The sequence below is a fragment of the Triturus cristatus genome, chromosome 10, assembly GCF_964204655.1.
Source record: "Triturus cristatus chromosome 10, aTriCri1.1, whole genome shotgun sequence".
NCBI classification, from domain to species: Eukaryota; Metazoa; Chordata; class Amphibia; order Caudata; family Salamandridae; genus Triturus; species Triturus cristatus.
The window spans coordinates 772670075-772690614 of record NC_140593.1 but is presented as its reverse complement, the minus strand read 5'-3'; the positions used below and the strand labels follow the sequence as shown (position 1 = coordinate 772690614).

At 47.9% G+C, this 20540-nt stretch overlaps 1 protein-coding gene across 3 annotated transcripts in view; it reads right to left on the bottom strand.

Moving 5' to 3' along the window:
• The window catches only part of GRIN2A (glutamate ionotropic receptor NMDA type subunit 2A), a 1558104-nt gene that overhangs the window by 269393 nt on the left and 1268171 nt on the right, over nt 1-20540 (bottom strand). The window lies entirely within an intron of this gene.

Genomic DNA, 20540 nt, shown 5'->3' with positions numbered 1-20540 from the left:
GAGCAAGTGTGAACAACTGTTCAGAAAGTCACTGATATTCTAATTCAATTTGATCGCTAACAACACAGGATGAGACGATGCCACTGTGTTTACAAAATCACCGCCTGCAGGCTCCGCACACTTAGTAACAGCAAACACGCGTCCATGTTGCTCCTTTCTAATAAAACAGTGAGGCACCTTTGAGCACACGCACTCTTTCTTACCTTTGCAAGTCAGCTGCCTGGGCCATGCTATCCGCGCTTGGCATGGCCATTAAGCTGACCTTTGTGGGCTACCTCTGGCTGATGCTGGCAGTGGCTCTCCTGTTGGCGCAACTTCTACATCGGAGCGTGAGCACTGCCTACTTCCACGCCCTGCATTGTCTTGCTGTGACCTACTAAAGAGATCGGTACACCGAAAGGAAAACTTCAGCTGGAACTGAACTGCAGAACAGAAAGCACGAGTTTCAACTTAGGTCGTAGAGCAAAGTAGCAGCGATGTAAAAGGAAGGGATTAGTCCAGTGGTTCCCAAATTGATATGCATCTGTTTGCGGCGCCCCTAACGGCGCAGAGGAGCGTCCCGGCGCACAGATTGAGAACCACTGGCTTCTGGGCAGTGGGCTGAGACTGGGAGAGAGTCGGTTCGGGTCAACAGCTTGTGAGGTGTCAGTCACTGGATGCATGCATGCACGTCACCACGTGCGTTGGTGCGTGCAGCGCGCTAAACAACAGGACAGTTTACAAGTCTGCCATGAGTGGGCTCTGCATGATAAATGTTTGCAGGGCCGTCATTGGTAGCGCTTTCGCGCGCTACCAGATTGACGGCCCCGGACCCAAACATTTAGGTACACTTTTAAAATAAGCTAATGTGGTGCGTGCAAGGCAGTAGCATTTACACACACTGGCTAATCAAGGCTTAGTTATGCTACGCAATGCACTTTGGCTGCCAATGATTATTTTGTGTCGTGTTGATTTCGATACCGGCCACCCCTAAAATAGTGCCGCCTGGGGCGGACCGCCCCAGCCGCGTAGCTAGGGGGGTGCGGGGGGGGCGGTCCGCCCCAGGCGGCACTATTTTAGGGGTGGCCGGTATCGAAATCAACACGACACAAAATAATCATTGGCAGCCAAAGTGCATTGCGTAGCATAACTAAGCCTTGATTAGCCAGTGTGTGTAAATGCTACTGCCTTGCACGCACCACATTAGCTTATTTTAAAAGTGTACCTAAATGTTTGGGTCCGGGGCCGTCAATCTGGTAGCGCGCGAAAGCGCTACCAATGACGGCCCTGCAAACATTTATCATGCAGAGCCCACTCATGGCAGACTTGTAAACTGTCCTGTTGTTTAGCGCGCTGCACGCACCAACGCACGTGGTGACGTGCATGCATGCATCCAGTGACTGACACCTCACAAGCTGTTGACCCGAACCGACTCTCTCCCAGTCTCAGCCCACTGCCCAGAAGCCAGTGGTTCTCAATCTGTGCGCCGGGACGCTCCTCTGCGCCGTTAGGGGCGCCGCAAACAGATGCATATCAATTTGGGAACCACTGGACTAATCCCTTCCTTTTACATCGCTGCTACTTTGCTCTACGACCTAAGTTGAAACTCGTGCTTTCTGTTCTGCAGTTCAGTTCCAGCTGAAGTTTTCCTTTCGGTGTACCGATCTCTTTAGTAGGTCACAGCAAGACAATGCAGGGCGTGGAAGTAGGCAGTGCTCACGCTCCGATGTAGAAGTTGCGCCAACAGGAGAGCCACTGCCAGCATCAGCCAGAGGTAGCCCACAAAGGTCAGCTTAATGGCCATGCCAAGCGCGGATAGCATGGCCCAGGCAGCTGACTTGCAAAGGTAAGAAAGAGTGCGTGTGCTCAAAGGTGCCTCACTGTTTTATTAGAAAGGAGCAACATGGACGCGTGTTTGCTGTTACTAAGTGTGCGGAGCCTGCAGGCGGTGATTTTGTAAACACAGTGGCATCGTCTCATCCTGTGTTGTTAGCGATCAAATTGAATTAGAATATCAGTGACTTTCTGAACAGTTGTTCACACTTGCTCTGCAGTGTTAAAGCGAGGATATTCCATGTACAAGTTCTGAGGGATAGAATACAAAAACCACATTTCCCCAAGAGCAAGAATTAAGAGTTTCTTGCGTCAGTGGACTGCTTCAACTCAGCATATAACCAGTTTGTAAACTGTCCGTAATTTGTAGCCACACCTTGAAACCAACTACTTGTAGGAATCGAAATTTTTGATTTTCGTATGTAAAATGATTTTTCCCCCGTGGCTATTAGGTGTAGAATTTTAGCATTGTACAAGTGCACGCGCAGTTGGGGTCTTTCAGATTATCCTAGAGAAACACTGTGCTCCGAGATGTTAGACTTGCTCCCAGTTAGTGACACTCAACGTATCTTCATACGCTGTTCCCTTTAGGCTTTCTTTTTTATTGCACACAAACGCATTGCCCTGCTCAGAGCTAAGAGCATGCTTTGGATCTGCAATTATGAACGAACATATTCTAAGAAGCAAATAGGTCAGACTTTTTTTGTAATGCATGTTATGTAACACAGGTGGACATAATGATGATTATGGTTTGTGATTTATTTTTGTATGTCTGTGTTTGTATGGATTTTTGAGTGCATAACAGGTACATTGCTTTATCCATGTAATATATACATAGTTGAAATTTGGACTGATAGTGATACAGTTAAGATGGGTCAGTTAAATTAAAACATGATCACTTTATCAACATAAAAAAAGCTAGAATCGTAAAATCTGTTAAAAGAAAATTTGGATGGAATAATAGTAGAGGGGAGAGTGACAGCGGGACCAAGGTAAGTCCCCTCCTGCTGCGGCATTGACTAAGTGCTACTGGTACTTGAGGGGGATAGAGGTTCTATGGGTCAGCAAGTCCAAGATGACCAACTCCTTCCCTGGACAAACTGATGGGGCTTGAGGGGAGACGGTCAATCCCTCCACCCCGGGATGTAGAATGAGACTGCTGGCATAATGAGTGAGCTTCAGTGGAGAAGCAAGAGCAGGCCCAGGATGACCACTACTCCACGTGCACACTGTGTGCACACTGCGGACAGACAGAGGAGACAAAAAGTAAACACGTCATCTCTGAGACGCTGTAAGAGCACATCTGGCACACAGTGTCCAGCAAAGGCTGGATGGAAGACCCTCTAGCACCTGCATCCATGAATGTGCACACAGCTGCCACTGTGGGGTCTGCAGGCAAGAGAGAGGCTGTATGATATTTTACCTTCATCGGCTTCATCCCAATTATTTTCAGGGAGAAAAATGGAAGTACTTCCAAGGCCAGGGTTCCATCACCCCACCCGCAAAAAAAGAGTAACAAATGGGGAGCCACGGCCAACAGCCAATACGTCAAGGGAGCCGTGATTTGAAAAAGTTTAGGAACCACTGCCATTAGCGAGTGACTTGCTTCACGTGTCACTCTGACTGAGTGAGTCAGTTGAACCTCGGGCGCCTGGCTGGGGCAGGTCGTGTGAGAGTAATACTTTTACTTTCAACTCTCCTTGTGCTGTGTGCGGGTCGTTGGGAGATTCAAGCAACAGCAGGTTCGTTTCCCCCTAGTTTATACACTGTTTTTTGAGGTGGCACTTCTGAAAAGATAAAATACGCGTCACTCTGGGGGTGACGTTAGGGAAAGGAGGACAGCGCACCGAATAGAAGTGCTTTCTGTGTCATGTGTAGAGAGAGAGAGTGTGTTGCAGGCTCTGGCCTTGCCCTTGGACCCAGGGACAAACCTTCACAGTAACGGGAAAGTGTTTTAAATGGGCCTGCACATGTAATTATTTTTCTCTTCGGTAATGGAACATTATTTTGCAGCTTTGTAGCAGTGTAGCTGTGTTTAAAGCAGAAGAAAGTTCCTTGTATATTGAGCAGTTTTGGGCAACAAACAAAATGGCAAGTTAACTCTGGTGATTGATTTACCTGCTGGGGAGAGATGGGAGGTTCGTCTAGTGGCAGTTTTCACTTGTGTAAGGTAGCCCAGAGGGTTAATATCGTAGCGACCACGTATTTGCATTGCTGATGTGACATTCCATGTTTGCAGTGACTTCTGAATGACATTTCACAGCAAAACGTAACACTTCAAAAACACTTTAAACTGTGTTAAAATAATGAATTGTGCTTTAAGTCATAAGCTTGGACATCGTAGCACTATAAATACAGAAGTCGTTAACCACCACTCCTTACCTCCCTGCCAGCCAAAAATCTGTTCCTTTACTGTCTGGTTACATTAATCTGCAGTGACGGAATTAATCTATAAGATTTCATAATGCAAACAAATGCATTTCCTACTGACTACTTTAACTTGGATTTATCTTTAAACATACAGTGTGCCTTTATTTTGAATGCTGTTACCTGAAGGTGAAGACAATCAAAACTAGTGACTGAATAAACCTATTTAGTCCTCCAACCCTCATCCCCCTCGTCCGGCCTGGTACTGCCCCAGCTGCAGCTCTCAAGTTAGTCTAGTGATCAGGTGCGCTGGACTCACCTGTAGTATTCTGAAGGTGCTGCCGGGCAAAGCCTGCAGAGTGCGTGGTGGACCGGTCTGCAGACATTGCTGAGGTTACCTACAGGCCCAAGGCCTGCCAGGCAAGGCTACTCTTTGACCTTCTTAGTCACTGTCTCTTGCTGTTACACAAGGTGCTCCTAAGTACTAGTTATCAGTGCCCCCTTTAAACTGCGCCCGCCACTGCCCACTGGACAGTCTACAGGGAACCCTTCGTGATTGAAGGCCAGGCGCTGGTGATGGCTAAGTTGCTTGCTATCTTTAGGCAAACTGTCCATAGGGCAGAATCTGGGATGTTCACAGCAGAAAAATTCCCCCACACTGTTCCAGTGCCAGCTGCCTGCCAGCAGCACAATCATAGAGAGCACGCTGTGAGTCTCACAAAGCTATTTGCGTGGTGAGCATGGTAACAGGAAAACAAACCAAAATTCAGCCACTGGCTGGGATTTTCGTTGCAGGCTTTCTGTTGATGGTACAGAAGTGCCGGATCCTGGCTGTGTTTATGTTCTGCAGTGACACCAGATCACCAGGTGGAGGGCCGGGCCTGGTACAAATGTATTTAAGCTGCAGGGCAGAAGTATATGTGTGTTTTTAGAGAAGTTTTGACACTATAGGTCACAACGCTACTCCCTAACAACCAAAGTGTAGTCGGTTATAAGCTCCTAATTGCGGCGCTGGACAACCAGTAGCGCAACAGGTGCTGGTAGTAGCTGCGTTTGTCATAATATGAAGCAACGTGTTGTGATTCTTCCAGGAGCTATAGTATGCGTGACTAACAAATTTTAGTGCGGTGATGTGGACATCAGTACTAAAATGCCTTAGTCCAACTCCTAATGTGTGGTACTTGGCAAGACTGTAATACGCCTGCTGCAAAGGACCTGTGCCATGCATATCAAAGAATAATATTTTATGGGCACAGCTCAGTGGGTTACTGCTTTTGTCACAGAGATTCTGTTGTTACTGTGTAGTTCATAAGCTACATTCGTAATCTAGAACAGTGAGCTATGAACTGCTATCTAAGAGCTGCATGGTACATGTTAGAAAATGATGTGTTTTTTCCCAGTCTTTCTATTTTGATGTTACTAAGAAAGGTTTGTTTGGGTAGAAATACATTTTTATTAAAGTCGATCCTAAATACTTGTGTTATGTTCTGAGTCTGTCCTTCTCCGGACCAAGCACTCTTAAAAAGTGCCTACCAGCATGGGTGGTATATGAATCTTACACCTTTTGGTGGTCTTTGCCTTGTATAACATTTTCTATGCACTAATTCACAAACGTATGATTCATTGTGTCTGGATGTGTAATTTTGAAAATGTGGAAAGGTTTTGCTTTAGGAGCAGGGATTAATGAAGTCCTTTTTAAATGCGGACTGTAACATCTGCAGTTGTAAAGCAAGCATCCAAGCCTTTGGGCATTCTTGCTGTTAGATAAGATGTTTGTTACTGATGAGGTATGTTTCACACAGGATTCCCTATTAGGCACACTATGTCATACCACCTTCAATTCTGACCTGCTCTGGAGGCACCATGTTTGTTGAGACTAAGTGTGGTGGGGCAGCACATGCAAAGAAGGTGGGGACTGTGTCTGACAAAGGGTAGGGTGTTGAAAATGCACTGGAGAAAGTTAATTATCATGAATTTCCAATGAATGCATGATGATGCATAAAGCACAATAATGCATGAGATTCCATACATACTAAATGGTACCTCTGCTGTGAGAGAACTCATGTAGAGGCGTGCACCATATGCTGTACACACACACACACACACATGACTCCCCTATGATGTCCCATTCTTTTTCCATCTTCTTTGTCTAAGGGTAGTAATAGTTAGGGACGTCTCTCAGCCTTGCCATTATCATTATCCCATACATACTTGATGGTACCTCTACCATGACACTCTTATTTAGAGGCATACTCCCATTCTGTGTGAACCGTCTTTCTCCAAGGGCAGCAGCAGGCAGGAGTGTCTCAGAGCTTAGCTAGTAGCATTTTTCCATACACACTAAATGGTACCCTTGTTTTGAGAGATCTCATGTAGAACATGCTCCATAAGTAGCATGCACACACAGTACTCCCTAGTGCTGACCCCAGTCTGTTTGCCCTATCTTTCACCCAGTACAGTAGTAGGCAGGGGTGTCTCTGAGCTTATCCAGTAGTATTCTTCCACATATACACAATGATAGAGATCTCATGTAAAACATGCACCATAAACAGTATGTAACTTTATACTCCCCAGAGCTGCCCCTATTCTGTTTACGTGTGAACAGGACATGGAGAACCCTATGCCAACGAGAAGTAGGGTAATTGTATTATATTCCATCAATAGTCCTGTGGGATTTATTTATGTTCTACTTCAATCTTATTTTTAAAAAATGTTTGTAGACTCAATTCTATTAGTCAGAAGAAAGGTTCAGGATGCCTTCTTATTTGAATAGAAGTTAATTTGTTGTCTAGGAACGATATAGCTCATAACTAGAAAAATAGAAAATACTCATGTAATGAAAGATGTAATGAAGATGAACTGTAAACATCTGCGTCGTGACACGGTGTACTGTGCTGTAAACAGGACCTGCATTGCTGACATGGATTATCTTTAGGGTTTTTTTATGGCCATTATTGAGAAAGGTGTATATATTTTCGTTCACACTTTGAGCATTTCTGAGATATTGATCCATGCTTTTGCCTTGAAATTTAAGGAGCTGATTATAGTGCCCATTAGTGATCCATTGCAAAGTCAGTTTTAGGAGCTGCTCTGCTTAAATCCACGAGTGGCTGATAGGTTTAAAGGAGCTGCACAGCCTGGGATGTCACTGATCAATGGTGATATGAGAACCCGACTGCGCGTATGATGAACTATTAGCGGCGATACTACGTTTCTCTCGGACCTCTTTCAAGTGCTCGCCGTCCTTTTTCCCCAGCACCCCTCCCCCCCCCCCCCCCCCAGGGGCGGCAATCTGAGGTATAGCCCCGGGCGCCACAAGCTCTAGCTACGCCTCTGGACCGCCCCCCCCGCACCCCCCTAGCTACGCGGCTGCTTGTGCCGACCTCAAAATGAACGGATTTGATATAGTCACACCAGATAAAATCCTAACCCTAGGCCTGGGATGTTATGGAGTGCGACACATTCCGACTAACATTCCGGGGCGCTCGTTGTTGTTGAAGTAAGCAAATCATGTTATATACATTTTCTATTCAAATGCAATAACAATTAAAATATATGTTTATTACACAGTCAGCAATAGAGATCTGCTGTAAAGGGCTTTCCAAATGCATGACTTTTATGCATTGCAGTAGCACACTCTAAGGTTTCATTCGAGAACTAAAATTAAATCATGGAAATGCGCCATTTGATTCTCGCATTTTTTCATGTTACCGCACGTGCAACACTTCCATAAGGGAACGTTCCGAACTAAACGACTACATGAATAATCATTTTATGCAACATGTGTTCAGTCACCCAAATCTAAATCCATTTTCTCTGACAAAAGAACGATTTTCCATACATTAGCATGCAGGGAAAGAATAAAGTCTTTAAAATACAAGCAATTTAGCTCCGTGAAATGCAACAACGGACGCATCAAGCGAGATCTTTTTTCTTTGATTACATTTCACTTGGCAGTTCATTTTGTTTTTGTTACCGTCTGAATACTCCCTATAATTACCAGTCCAGGTTTATTCCTTGCACCCTGAAATTTTTAATCGTGTTATTTCCATTTTCGTGCCAGAACTACCCGCCCCAGCATGCAACGCATAATACATGATATGGATGAGTTGCTTGGACAATGACATTGCAATCTTGAGGGTTCTATGGAGTCATATCCAAGACATGTACACGTCCTTGTTGACTCCTTCTGTTTCGTTTTTACAGCTTAGTTTTGAAAGTGGACCCGTTGGGTTGTACCAAATTGACCAGGGTTCATTTGGATGAAGTATCTTTCTATTTCGATGCATAACTTTTCTTCAGTGAGTAATCTAACTGGGCATTTCGTAATGCTCATTGTAGTGTCCTGCTGGACACGTTCTAGTGTTCCGCCTAGTGATGCATCCACACTATACACCCACCCATCACAGGCGTCACCAGTCAGGTGAAACTGCAAATAAAAGGGCTTGGGCGCACATGCTCTGTGCCAGTTCCAGTCACTACAATCATGGGTATGTGTCATCATTTCCACTGCATGTGGGCCTAGCGCCCCAAACCCTACAATGGTGACGAGCGGGTCTGACCCCACGTGTCAGGTCTGTGGCTCGCCCCCACACCTACTGCCAGTGTGTCATCGACCAAAGCTGGGTGAGAAGAGGGCCACCCAGTGCATATGCCAGCAGCCTTCGGTGAAGCCCCTGCAGCCGCTTTCATGGTAATGCCCCTGCAGCAGTATTGCTAACCGACCCTGCAACAAGTGGTGAATGAACCAAACAAAGGAGGATAGCGTCTCAGCTACCCCCACACTCGAGGCGCCTCCTCACTGCTGACCCTCCTGCAAGAGGCAAGAAGTCTCCCCGCTTTGACAGTGTCCACGTGGCAGAAAGAAAATCATGTCAACACTGAAGCAGATGAAATGCCCACAAGTGAGCAGAGCGAGCGCATCTAACAAGTAAGAGCCGCCCACACTGCCAGAGACAATTCCAGTACCCGTAGTGCCCCCCCCGTACCTGAAAGAAACTAGGACAGCTGAAATCTGCTCGGGAGGAAAGGAGGGTGAGGCAACGGTACACTGACGCCTCTTGCAAGCAAGTGTGCTAGTGAGTCATGACTGCTGCCTGCAGAGGTGACTGGTGATGCCGCCTGTCACCTTTTGGCCCAGTGGAGAAGTGCCACGAAGGGTCAGAAGGGTGATGGACTAAGCAGTGCCCCAAGCATGAGGGGCCAGAGCAGGAAGAGAATGTAGAGCAGCCGCACTGCCTGAACGATCCACTGCCCCATTCTCACTTGGTTAAGAAGAAGGGGCTGCAGGCACATAGAAGGACCGCCATGAGCAAAGAAGGAACAGCGCACCAACCAGCACACACCTCTGCACTCTCAAGTACGGTAATCGAGTGAGACAGCGCCTGGCTTAGCAGGAAGAGCATTGGTGCGCAGCCTTCCGGCCTGCAGCCATCCGCAGCGCTTTCTGCATCAGAGAGAGTCTCCCAACCACCACCCTGTGGCACACATGAAGCAGCTGCAGCACCCCTAGTGGTGGCTTGCAGCATCACATCACTGTTCGGAGGAAGAAAAGGGCTTGCACCCTGTTGTCTTGCACAGAAGAGGGCTGGTAATACTCCTGCAATCCTTCTCTATGCAGTAAAGCACACGCACCATGTGGGAGGCTCCCACAGTCACAAAAGCTCCCGTCAAAGGCTGTGTGCCTTTAGGCTCCATTCTGGGTTTTTCCTGCTGCTAAGTGATGCAGTGCCACCTTGTGGTGAAGTACCAAACCAAACCTGAAACACGGAACAACTACCACACCGGTAAACTCGTGCTGTTTTCTCACACTGAGTGTGACTGTTAACTCGGTTGTCAGGCTCAAAGCCCAAGGAAAAGGCTGACTGAAGTAGCCTACCTCCTGCCATCCCAGAAAGAAAAGAAAGGAGGAGCGCCTGATCATCGAGGCACAACTGTGCACAGCATACCACTGCAGCTCCCAGGTGCTAGGGCTCCTGCACTCCTGTGAACAGTGCAACATGCACAGCAGAACAGAGACTTGACCCAAGGTGAGCTGCACTGCTCTCCCTCGCCAGGTCCCCATGCCTGAGCAGCAGCATTAGAGCACAGAAGAAGCTCCAGTGCATTTGTAGGTACTACCCCACCACTCTATTGCACAGGTCCCATATGAGTTTCAAGGCCCTCTGCGTGAGGAACGCAGTAGAGGCACCACTTAAAGCACCCACAATGCCACACTGCACTCTGAGCTGCCACACAAGGGGAAAGACAGCGGGAGGCTGAGAGACACCCAGGCAGGACTGATGCTGAGTGCACCACATGCCCCTAGCAGCAGTACGCCTCTAGAGCAACAACCAAGAGACCCAAGAAGCTCAAAGTTGCACCAGCCCAGACAAGCGTCAAATAGACAAGAAGACAGCAAGCACCACATTGAAGTACGTGAAGAACGTGCACAGAACATGCAGCCTCCAGTGGCTGTCTGACACCACCACAGGCAAGGAGATTGTGCCACCCCCTGAGTGGTGAATGGACACCACCACAAGATACAGAATGGGCACACCAAGTGCCAGAAGAGGGCACCCGGTGAAGGACCAAGAGTGCGGAGTCCAAGGTGTGCCGACACATGCACCCAGAAGAGAGACAGCATGGGCAGGCACCCAGGAGAGAGAGACCTCTCCACAGAGGAGCAATGCTGAAGGCAGCAGGGAGAGCCTCTACATCTCCACTGCACCCATGAAGCCCCGCAGTGGCCCAAAGACAGCACAGAGTGCCCTCCCTCACACTGTCTCAAGATGGAGGCAAGAGGAGATTCGCACACTCTACGTGGCAAGCTGCCACCGCAACTTGTGCTCCAACGAAAGGGGATACGTGGTCGGACGCCACATCGCACCGCAAGCAAGGAGCATGTCACATGAAGGGAACGACCCCGCCAAGCATGCCCGAGCAGAGGCAGGAGCAGGTGCAACGGTGGAACAGGCACGAGGCACAAGCACGATGCCCTCGAGTGAAGAGGAAACCTGCCACCCATGCAGAGGAGCACTGGGAATATCCATGAGGAGGGGATGGGGCCTGCAAAAGGTCCTCAAGGAGAAGAAGCAAGACCTACCGACAAGACAGACCTGCGACAGGTTCGCAGTAAAATAGAGATATTCCTAAGAATCAGACACAACCAGCGAGATGTCCATGTGGCTCAAACATGAGACATGTGGCTGGATGCCTCATCTGAGTGAGTAACCTGGTCGGAAGCAATGAAAAACGGGGCGCCACTTTACAAAGGGGGAGAACAGCATTGCAGGACGCCACTTCGCAAAGGAGGAGAGGAGAATGGCACTATGCCACAGGGCAGACAACCACCACAGGCATGCATGAGGTAAAAGGAGAAGAGTGATAGGACAGAGGACTCATGCCAGCACTGAAGAAGGTGTTCATCAACACAAGCCAGCAGCCGTGGTGCAGAGACGTCACTGGAGAAAGCTCCGTGGGAGGACCAACCGCAAGCCGCTAGCAATTGCGATCTGCGTCCAGGCCCCACACTTCACAGTGCGACCGTCCACTCATCTGTCACCGGCTGCTTGGCATCAATGGTATCAAGTCTAGCAAGTGCACCTGCCAAAAGAAAACCGTAAGTGGCCATGAAGTCCCTCCAGTCCTCCATACTCCACGAATTCACCTAAAGCAAGAGATAGCCTCCTGTTGCCCAGTGTAAGAAAATTATCATAGTCATCATCCAGGTGCATCATCACCAAGAACATCTAAGGAGCATCGCACCACCATAGTGGATCCAAACACTCAAGACATCCGGAGTTCAACTAGACACTCCTGGCGCCGGGGGAGGCAAGTCACCCAGGAACCTTTTGTGTGCCCCCGTAAATCTGAGGCCTGCCGAAGAAGAGTGCACCAGACCATTGGTCTATCCACCCTTGGGGTTACACAAGGCTTGGCCGTGGCACTGTTGGGAGTTCCGCAGTGACCCCTCAGTGCAGTCTACGAGAGGCCCGCAAAGCCCACGCAGTCACTTGGCAATCCAGGGGCAAGGGCCTCGACGGAGTTCCCGTGACAGGGGAAGCCCAACCAGAGAGATGCATCGGCAGCAGGTCCACGACAGGCACCAGGAATCATGGAGGTCGCAGATGGAGATTTGTCACCCCGCGGCTATCTGAGGAAGACCCTCATTCACCAAAGTTATCCTCAGTCATTCCCGGCTTGCTGTCCACCGGAGCCTGAGTGCCCTCAAGAAGATCTCCAAAGTGGACTCCACCACCGCTCCAGATGCACTTCTATTTGAACTGTGCAAATAGACTCCCACACCATGAGACCAGGCCGGTCTGAACTACATTGCGCAGATGTTGCCTTCCTGATCGAGACCTGGTGGAACGACTCCTCGGCTCCCGACATCGCCATAGCCGTTCCGGACGGCTACAAGATCGCCCGCAGAGACCACACCAACTGAACTGGAGGAGGAATAGCCATCATCCACAAGTCCAGCCTCAAGGTCTCCACCAACTCAGACAACACCCTCCGCACCGCCGAAAACCTGCACTTCCGAATCCACACTGACCCCAACACCACCCTCAGAGGAACACTCGTCTACAGACCCCCAGGATCCCGACCACAGTTCAGTGACTCCATCGCCGACCTCGCCAGCACCCACGCACTCACCGCCACGGACTACATCCTCCTCGGAGACCTGAACTTCCACCTCGAGAACAACGACAACGCCAACTCCGCCACTCTGATCGACAACCTCGGCCTCAGACAACTCGTCACCACTCCCACCCACGCCGCCGGCCACACGCTTGACCCCATCTTCTCCACAAGCACCATGTCTCCTTCGAACGCACCACCGAACTCCACTGGCTGGATCACCGCTGCATCCATTTTACCTACAAGAAGCCCACCACGCACCACCACACCCAACAGCTGCCCCGCCGCTGCTGGAACAAAGTCACCGAAGACCAGCTGGCCACCACCCTCGCCCAGAACCCACCCACCGACCCCACAAACCCAGACGCCGCCACCCGCAACTTCAGACAGTGGCTCAACGACTGCACCAACACCCTCGTCCCGCTCAAGAAACCCTCCAACAGCCACACCAGCAAAAAAGCCACCTGGTTCACCGAAGAACTCCAGACGTCCAAACGAGTATGCCAGAAACTGGAGAAGAAATGGCTCCACGAACGAACACCGGACAGCCACGCAGCCCACAAGGACGTCACCCGCAGACACCACCATCTCATCAGATCAGCCAAGAGATCGTCCTTCAAAACCCTCCTGGACATGACAGCAAAGAGCTCTTCAGCATCGTGAATGAACTCTCCAACCCCAACGCCAACACCAACACCAACGACATCCCGCCCTCACAAGAACTGTGTGACTCGCTGGCCACCTTCATCCACCGCAAGATCGCTGACATCCACGACAGCTTCAACACCACCACGACCACCCCAACAACATCAGATTCCACGAACACCACCCGCATCAACCGCCTGACCTCCTGGACCAACGTCAACAACGACGAAACACGCAAGACCATGAACTCCATCCACTCAGGATCACCGTCAGACCCTTGCCCACACCACATATTCAACAAAGCAGACGGAGCCATCGCACCCCAACTACGGAAAGTAATCAACATCTCCTTCGATACAGCTACGTTCCCGGAAAGCTGGAAGCACGCCGAAATTAACACCCTTCTCAAGAAGCCCAAGGCGGACCTCAAGGACCTCAAGAATTTCCAGCCCATCTCCCTGCTCCTGTTCCCGGCGAAGGTCATCGAGAAAATCGTCAACACACAACTGACCCACTACCTCGAGGACAACGACATCCTAGACTCATCCCAGTCCGGATTCTGAAAAAAACATAGCACCGAGACAACCCTCATCGCCGCCACAGACGACATCAGGATCCAACTAGACAACTGCGAAACCTCAGCCCTCATCCTCCTGGACCTGTTAGCCACCTTTGACACGGTCTGCCACCGCACACTAAAGACACGCCTCCAAGAAGCCGGAATCCAAGAGAAGGCCCTGGACTGGACCACATCCTTCCTCTCTGGCAGAACCCAGAGTGTCCGCCTCCCCCCTTCCGCTCCGAAGCCACCGACATCATCTGCGGCGTACCTCAGGGCTCATCCCTCAGCCCAACGCTGTTCAACGTTTACATGGCCCCCCTCGCTCACGTCAACCGCCAGCACGACCTCAACATCATCTCCTACGCCAACGACACCCAGCTCATCCTCTCCCTCACCAAGGACCCGCACACCGCCAAAACCAATCTCCACGGGGGAATGAGGGCCGTCGCCGAATGGATGAGAGGCAGCCGACTGAAGCTGAACTCAGACAAGACAGAGGTCCTGATCCTCGGATCCACCCCCTCAGCCTGGGACGACTCCTGGTGGCCGACCACGCTGGGAACAGCACCGACACCCACCGACCACGCACGCAACCTAGAAATCATCCTCGACTCCTCCCTCTCCATGTCAAAACAGGTCAACGCCGTCTCCTCCTCCTGCTACAACACCCTCCGCAGGATCTACTAGTGGATCCCCACCAAAACGAGAAGAACGGTGACACAGGCCCTCGTCAGCAGCAGGTTGGACTACGGCAACGTACTCTATGCAGGAATCCTGGCCAAACACCTGCGACGACTGCAATGCATCCAAAATGCCTCCGCCCGACTGATCCTCAACGTCCCTCGCCGCAGCCACATCACCCCCCACCTGAGAGACCTACACTGGCTCCCCGTCGACAAGAGAATCACCTTCAAGATGCTCACCCACGCTCACAAAGCGCTCCACAACACCGGACCAGCCTACCTCAACAGCAGACTCAGTTTCTAAACCCCCCCGCCAGCTACGCTCCGCCAGCCTCGCCCTCGCCACTGTCCCCCGCATCCAACGAACGACCTCCGGCGGCAGATCTCCTTCCTCGCTGCCAATACTTGGAACACCCTCCCTACCCACCTACGACAGACCCAAGACCTGCTCACCTTCAGAAGACTCCTCAAGACATGGCTCTTCGAGCAGTAGCGGCATCCCCCCCCCCCCCCCCAGCACCTTGAGACCCTCACGGGTATATGGCGCGGTTTTATAAGTACAATGATTGATTGATTGATGGCAAGGTGGACCAAAGTCTCCTGACCGTGCGGTCCAGAGCGCCAGCACCGCCCGTCAGAAGGCCTGAAGAGACTCTTTGGTGCTGTGTATTGTTGTTTGTTTTTCTCATAGGTGGGACTTCTGTTTGTTTCTTTTCATTAAAGTTTGGTAGGAATGTAGAACACGTTCTAGTGTTCCGCCTTGTATTTCACCCCCACTATACACCCACCCATCATAGGCGTCACCAGTCAGGTGACCCTGCAAAAAAAAGGTTCGGGCGCACGTGCCCTGGGCCAGTTCCAATTATGGTTCTGTATCATCATTTCCACTGCATGTGGGCCTAGCGCCCAAAGCCTCCTACACTCATGAATAATTTTAGAAACAGACCACTGTTCGTAACCTAGACATCAACCGATCCAATTGGCATCAACAACAATTTACTCCTAGATGATATACTGTTGCTGTTACAATTTCCTGTCATCTCAAATGAGAATCCTGACATTCATTTTCATATATTAAAGTCTGACTTCAAATTGTGCCTCAAATGGTCACCAGTGAGGATTAAATAGAGGTAAATCAATAATCTGCAGTATTGCCCCTTCTACGGTCAATTTCCCAATATCTATTTTGGGCTCTGCATGTACAAACTTAGGCCCTCATTACAAGTAGCTTGTTAAATTCCAAATGTGTGTGTTTGGTCCTGTTACCACACATACTGGAATTATGTTTTTTTTACAACCAACACAGCACCTCAACAATTTTTGCCAGGTTAAGATTAGAAAAGTCAAACTGTCAACATTTACCAGGAGAAAATTCCCAGTAAATAACAGACATGACAAATATGATTTGTAAATAACACAAATCTGTGTGTTATTCGCCAAAAACTACCCAATATATTCTGACCCACTTGAGTTGGATTTTATTGCACCAAACACCAGGCCACTCATAATGAGAAGAATGCAATAGGCCCCTTGCATTTTCAGGACTATGCGCTTGTGCTACACCATTTAATTGTTGATTTTAGAGAAAGCCTGCCCTACTTGATAATACTGAGAAAGATAACTTGGTTAATAGCACCAGATGATGCCAGATGTTTTATCTTCCACATCTTCTCTGTGTTTGTAGGACAAGACATATTTTTAAACTTACAAACTGGTGCACGACCTATGGGAAGCCCCAGTCAAGGTGTTGACCAGGACCTCACAAAACCGTCAGGCATACTTAGATACTCCAGGATGCTCCAGGACCATCTAAGCTCCGTGTTAAAAGCCCTGCACTGCCTGAATGTCACTTTTTTGACTTTCCAGTGGTGCAATGTGCCTCTGGGATATTTATAAGGCCACGTACAGCCATGTTACATGTCTTTTCATGGCCTATATATGTTCCCCTTCCATGCAGAAAACTGAGCGAAAGAGGTGTTGGAGGGGGCGCTCCCAGCAACATTCATGGCTTTTTGACACTGCCCCAGATTGATGATAAATCGTAAGTCTAAGGCAGCGCTAAAAACTTACGCCTCCCTAGGGGAGATGTAAGGGAGGCATGAGGGGAAATATCTGTATTTCTCATCGTTTTTCCTCTTTTTATGACAGCTGCATTCTGTAGCACACATAGAAAGAGGAAAAAGCCTCTTGTGATTGTTTTTGTGCAGGAAGGTTTCCCTTCCTGCCCCAAAATATTCATCCCCACAATGTAGGCACCCTTGCACCATGGTGCAAAAGGTGCCTGCGCTAGCGCAAGGCAGCCCATCGAGCGCCGGCGCAGGGAAAAAGGACAGGAATGTGCCGTATCTAATAGATACAGCGCATTCCTGCTCTTTTCTTTTGCCATAGGGCAACGCAGCAGCACGGCTTGCTGCGTTGCCCTACAGCAAAAAAAACATAAATTAGGCCCCCTGTACCTTTGTAATAGGGACTGAGCTAGCGATAACTTACGTTCTTTTTTTTGCTTAGGAAGCAATCCTGTGCCAATAAGTGTACCCACTTTTAAGAATGTCATCATTGAACAATGCCGCTGGCTGACCATTCCCTATCATAGAAGGGAGGCATGAAGCCTTTTCTGTAATACCAAAATGTGTGGAGGAACAGCAAACATTGACAGTAACCGGAGTGCCTTCCTGTTGCTGCTACCCACACAACAGTATGCCCTGTCCCAAATACTTCACCTTTTCTGTAATTTCATAGGTAATTGTATAGGTATCCTAGTCATGGATTTGTCGAGAGGAAGAGGACACACTGTCTGGGTGGAAAATCACTATAGTGCTCAATACATTTCAGGCAGACTGGCATACATTTATCCTGTCTGCTAATGTGCTTTATGGCTCAGGGCTGCTGAAATCTACTTCTAACTCTAATCCTTCCGCTCTAGGCTACCACTGTCAGACAAACTAGTCAATTTCACCATCAGATTGAATTTTACAGCATGGTCTGCTTAATTTGCCAGTGGCAGAAAGTCTGTGCTCACATGCTATAGTCAGTCATGCACTAAGGCACTTTTAAATCAATCTGACTGAAAGAGGGGACATGAATGTCTTGGGAGGCGGTTATAACAAATTCCTACTAAGTTAGAAAATCGGCGAATTAATGTTGACATAATAGAATAAAAGGAATTCCAGAAATTGAAATCTGAAAATTATGTGGCCAATTGGGTAGAAAGATCCAGATTTTTTTGGTTTCTTTAATAACTTTGGCACCGTTTTACAAATATGCATACATTTCCCCAAAAAAGGTTCACCCATTGTGGTTCCTTCAAGGAAATATTTGAGCTGACCATAAAGTGGGGGCCACAAAAAGGGGGTCCCAAAAGTATGATTTCCCATTTTAATTTCTGCAGGAATGGTTGCTCTCGAAACCTGAACATAATGGCTCAAAACATTACACCAAATTCGGCACAAAGTTAGGACTTTGCATAGCAGGCTTTTCTGAATTGGTGTAAATCAGGTTGGCAGTTTTTGAGAAATTAGCATTTAAAGGAGGAGGAGGAGGTTGGATAGAGCATGAATTGCTTAACCCTCAGGAAAAGTTAGATAGAGCTGGACTGTTGGTACCATGGGAGGTCTGTGGTGCTACCGGGTTACTCTTGCGGTACCAAAAAATTCGAACTATAGTTGCTTCTGACTGACCACGGATGCTTTTCTTTGTGTCGGGCATTCTGGTGCTGCAATACCAAAATGATCTGATTGGCTGACCTCCACATTCTGTCAGATGCTAATACAGGACTTGTGGACTAAGTTCCAGACAGTAGCGGTCCGTGGAGGGAGTTCGGTGGGCAGTGAGGCGGGGCGGGGGAGGGGCATGGTGGGGAAATGTAAACACCGGAATATGGATGAACAGAGGTAAGTACACATTTAAATAAATAAAACGAATTCCTTTGCAGGTGATGCATCGCAAAATGCGATGCAGCGCGCGCAACGAAATTCGTTTTATTTATTTAAATGTGTACTTACCTCCGTTTATCCATATTCCGGTGTTTACATTTCCCCACGCTGCCCCTTCCCCGCCCCGCCTCACTGCCCCACCGAACTCCCTCCACGTACCGCTACTGGTTCCGGAGTCCAGTAAAAAGATCTGAAAGGGCATATAAGGGAGGTGGATGAGCATGAACCCGAAGGCACTTGTGGGTGGGTGGGTCCCAAACGGATCCTTCTCTTAGGTTGAATTTTAAAAAATGTGTATTTTTTATCCCCGGTACTGTGCTTCCAGGGGCTGAACTACGGTCCAGAGAGCCCTTAGTATGCCATCGCGATACTGTGGAACAAAAAACATTTAACAATTTTTATACTACCATTGTGCAGGCTGCAAGCATTGCTCAGTCAGGGTTAGCTGCCTGCAGTGGGTTGGGCACTGGCCAACCCACCACCGAGCATGGCTGAAGGCTGTGTGTAAAAGGGATTGGCCATCTGCAGGGGGTAGCAGCTGTCATCAGTATTGTCATCAATGATGACATTTAAAGTGTTATGAGTGATGTAACATGGGAGGTCAAAAACAATGCATGACAAGGCGCAAGTTATAGTTTGTTCACATGTAAATGGCGAATTTCAGTGTTTTATCAGTTTTAAATATTATTTCTTACTTCATTTCAACACCTAATTAAAAATCAATTTACATTTTGTTTTTTTTCTGTGAATTTCAGTTATTTTTAATGTAAGTTAATATAATTTTCTTTTACACATAGTTTCGCATATTTCAATTAAAAACATGAAACATAAATTCATATTTTTCCATTCCTTCTTTTACCAAACATTCTTTTATATTTCACACATTGTAAATTCTAATTACAATGCTTCACACTATAAAATAAAGATTGGTTTCAGTAGCTGAGGAAGGAGCAAGGAAGCGACAAAAGCTGGCAACACAAATTCTGAGTTAGTGTCTCACAGATATTATTTCTGCATAGTGTCGTGTTATTTGGCTTTTATAATAAAAAACACCCAGACTTGTAATTCTAGGTTATTTTATTCATTTCTGTGGAGAATTTCTATATATCCCACCCAGCCTCAGAGGGTAGTGGTGCCTTTTAAAATGTTCACAGGAAAGAAACACTCATGTAACAGTGAATAAGAATGCAAAGTATTAAAACAAACCCTATGTATTGCATCACATGAGCGGCGGCGAAGATGATTTATAAACAGTGTGTAGGAAGGGAAGCGTGGTAGAGCAGAAATGACTTTATGGATTGAAAAGGAACTACTTCAAGGCTGTGGACTTTAACTAGGAGCATTTTAAAAGAGTGCTTCAGATTGTGAAAAGGTTTAAAGAAGAAAGGTTTGGAAATCACACCTCTTCAAAGAACACTACATCTCTACACTACAAGAATCGCCACCTGCAAAAAATCTGTTTGATTGCAACTTATCACAAATCATTAAGGGTGAACAAAATTTGTGTAATTTTCTTTCCTGTGATTATACAAAATTCTGTGAAATGCAAATCTGTTATTTTGTGCTATATTTAAGAGCCAGATGTATCCTCCCATCACTTTTTGCAGCGGGGATGCATTTACATAGCACTGCTAACAACAGCCACTTGCGTTCTGCTATCCCTGTGCACTTGCCGTAATTTTTTTTACCACGCATAATTTACGAAAAAGAGGTGCAATGGTGTAATTTGGGGAATTTGTCATAAGGAGTATAAAAGGAGATTCAAGAAATTACATGAAATATGCTGGCATAATTTAAATTTCACCCAAGCCTTCAAATCGTATCGCGAGTCTTCTGCCCATTGTCACATTGGTGATTTTGAAACTAGTTGAATGTTGATGATCTCCTTTTACTTGAAACAACCTAAAAGCTTTCCAA